Source organism: Sycon ciliatum, unplaced genomic scaffold (genome assembly GCF_964019385.1).
Source record: "Sycon ciliatum unplaced genomic scaffold, ocSycCili1.1 SCAFFOLD_2565, whole genome shotgun sequence".
Taxonomy (NCBI): Eukaryota; Metazoa; Porifera; class Calcarea; order Leucosolenida; family Sycettidae; genus Sycon; species Sycon ciliatum.
In genome coordinates, this window is record NW_027045010.1 from 5,001 (window position 1) to 8,714 (window position 3,714).

Genomic DNA, 3,714 nt, shown 5'->3' on the forward strand with positions numbered 1-3,714 from the left:
TGTACACCACTGCATACACAGAGGCATAGTGTACAACACTGCATGCCCAGAGGCATAGTGTACACCACTGCATACACAGAGGCATAGTGTACACCACTGCATGCACAGAGGCATAGTGTACACCACTGCATACACAGAGGCATAGTGTACACCACTGCATACACAGAGGCATAGTGTACACCACTGCATACACAGAGGCATAGTGTACACCACTGCATGCACAGAGGCATAGTGTACACCACTGCATACACAGAGACATAGTGTACACCACTGCATGCACAGAGGCATAGTGTACACCACTGCATACACAGAGGCATAGTGTACACCACTGGATGCACAGAGGCATAGTGTACACCACTGCATACACAGAGGCATAGTGTACACCACTGCATGCACAGAGGCATAGTGTACACCACTGCATACACAGAGGCATAGTGTACACCACTGCATACACAGAGGCATAGTGTACACCACTGCATACACAGAGGCATAGTGTACAACACTGCATGCACAGAGGCATAGTGTACACCACTGCATACACAGAGGCATAGTGTACACCACTGCATGCACAGAGGCATAGTGTACACCACTGCATGCACAGAGGCATAGTGTACACCACTGCATGCACAGAGGCATAGTGTACACCACTGCATGCACAGAGGCATAGTGTACACCACTGCATACACAGAGGCATAGTGTACACCACTGCATACACAGAGGCATAGTGTACACCACTGCATACACAGAGGCATAGTGTACACCACTGCATGCACAGAGGCATAGTGTACACCACTGCATGCACAGAGGCATAGTGTACACCACTGCATACACAGAGGCATAGTGTACACCACTGCATACACAGAGGCATAGTGTACACCACTGCATGCACAGAGGCATAGTGTACACCACTGCATACACAGAGGCATAGTGTACACCACTGCATACACAGAGGCATAGTGTACACCACTGCATGCACAGAGGCATAGTGTACACCACTGCATACACAGAGGCATAGTGTACACCACTGCATGCACAGAGGCATAGTGTACACCACTGCATACACAGAGGCATAGTGTACACCACTGCATACACAGAGGCATAGTGTACACCACTGCATGCACAGAGGCATAGTGTACAACCTCTCAATCATGTGCAGGTATGTAGGCCAGAGTGTACAACTGCGCATGTGGGCCAAAGATAGCGGAATTTGTCCGTTTACGTCATTTTGACGTCAAGAGACAGTAACAATTGGTGTTAAAGTTCGTATTGGTGCAGTGGTGTGCAACACTAAGTTATACTCACGGAACGCAGCTCTATTTAGTCGTCTAAAATTACGTTATTAAACTACGAATTTATTCTGCGTTCACCAACTTGATGCCGAGTTGCACACTCTTGTTTAATGGTATTCGAGTGAGTGTCGGTGTGGATGCTCGAGTAGTTAGTACACGTTGTATGCCCCCCCCCCCCCCCCCCATCCAGATAGTCCTGTGTCTTGTTACTCATGTGTGTGCGCCACTTGGGATGGTCGTCTCACAGATGACCACTTCAGAAATGCGCCACTTGGGATGGTCGTCTCACAGATCAGACCACTTCAGAAATCACACCAGTTGGGCTGGTTTTGAGGGTGGTCAGATTTCCGCGGGTCCTGTGCAGTCCATATTTAGATTTTATTTTATGTGTTCTTTTTCAGGTGTCTCACGTGATCAATGTCGACTTTCCTGTGGGTATGGCTGAGTTCTTGCATCGCAGTGGCCGTGTAGGTCGTGTTGGAACGGAACTGAAGGGACGCTGTACCACATACGTTGTAAAGACCAGGGATCAAAGAAGCGCCAACATCATAAAGGTTGGTGGGTTGGAGCCTCTTTTCTTGTTCAGTGTGTTTTTGAGTGCGATTGGTAGAGTAACTCCGATTTTTCTCGAAGCTACCAGCAACTTGCCGTCTATACTGGTTAGCCGCAGCAAGTGTAGTGTGTGCATAAGTTTGGTAGCAGTCTTGGTCGTTCTATTCTGATGTACTCCGTGTGGTGGTGACCAGGTGTGCATTGGGGGTGGTGACCAGGTATGCATGGGGGGGGGGGGGGTCGATTCACATGCGGGGGGGGGGGGGGGTCGATTCACCGGTACTAGGTGTGCATGGGGGGGGGGGGGGGGGGGGGGGTTGATTCACATGCCTTTTCCAGCTACTACTGTATAAGTACAAATTTTCGTTCACGAAATCTTTCGTTAGATCACTCCACCAGCAGGCTTGTTACGTACTAAATTTCGTTTTTGGTCGAGATCTGTCACCCCGAACGTTCGGAAAACAACTTTAGTTTGGTACAAACTTTAGGCCCCCTAACGAACATAGCGAAAGTTAATTCCAAACAAAACGTTGTACTTATGCAGTAGTATTCACATGGCTTTGCCAACTACTGTACAAGCAGAAATATTTGTCGGGAATTATTTGTCTTTTTCGTCCAAGGAACTTTTGGACTAACTCTGCCTCTCTGCTTCTCGGTATTGAGCACTCTCTTGGACAGCCTGGAACCTCTCTGTTTTTTAACTTTTGGACTATATTAAATGCCGGACTGTTGATTTGTACAGCTTTTCAATACATTATGATCCATGGACGAAATTTACAACCGGACGAACTCCCTTTCTTTGGAGTTGGACGAAATTATTGACCGACGAAATGTTCTGCCTATATAGTACTACAGTGCATTTCAAAACTATAGACGCGTAGGGTTTTTGAAATATTTCAAATTTGGCTGGAACTTTTTGAGAATAGTTTTCGGAATATTGCTCAGGATCGCTCCACAATTACTCTCATATAGTTTCTAAAGGATTGGGTAACAGACGCCCAATTTGGAAAAAATTATGCACAAAGTGATCACAGATTTTATGTGGTATAGATGCTGGCATAACGGTTTTTGCCTACAGTCCATTCAGAAAAAGATGGGCCCTGGCTCTGGCGAGCTCCCGTATTTGGCGATTTTTCGTGATTTCATTGTACACAGTGCAGTGCTGCGAAATTTGATCTTTGAAAAAGAGTCCAAAAAGGGTACCTGAACTGGGGTTCGAACCCCACAATGCACTGTTGCAGGCAGGGTCAAACGGCCTGGATTTTGATGGTTTTTCCCAATTCAATGCTTCTGGGGCAAAACCTGGCCGATATCCTATTCTTGTTATGGCTTGCTTTTTGGATAAATAGACTTCAGAAACATAATTGGAAGAGGATTCCATAGGGGATTGCAGAAAAAAATTCTAAAAAAACTCAAAGTTTGACCCATTTATGGCCAAAAGCTAGAAGTCCATCTTTTTCTGAATGGACTGTATGTACGCGTCTATAGTTTTGAAATGGACTGTAGTATTGTGGATTTGGGCAGTTATCTGGCGCAAGTCTTGATCTGTTTCATGCGGATTTTGTCCTCATTGTTGCTATAAGAGAACTTATACCATGGTACGGTACGGAGGGCCTGTTTTCAGCCAATCAGCGCTCGTCTAGCCATGGTTATATTGGCCAGTATAAATCCCGCGCGGGATTTATATAGAATATAAATCCCGGTGCACGGTACGTACGCTAGGGCACTGCCACCGTACAAGTTCACTGCCTGAAAGGCAGTGAACTTGTACGGCGGCAGTACTCCAGCGCACGGACCATACATAAACAGACACAACGGACACCACATGCGCGTGTCCACTCCACACAGAACGGCACACTGACGAGGAACAGTA

The 3,714-nt window shown here is 46.7% G+C and overlaps 1 long non-coding RNA gene across 1 annotated transcript in view; it reads left to right on the forward strand.

Moving 5' to 3' along the window:
* LOC135830794 (uncharacterized) overlaps nucleotides 1-1,879 on the forward strand; it is a 4,622-nt gene extending 2,743 nt beyond the window's left edge. Inside the window, exon 3 of the long non-coding RNA XR_010556109.1 lies at nucleotides 1,691-1,879. This is a non-coding gene — a long non-coding RNA (uncharacterized LOC135830794). The remainder of the gene's footprint in view (nucleotides 1-1,690) is intronic.
* Nucleotides 1,880-3,714: the final 1,835 nt, after the last annotated feature.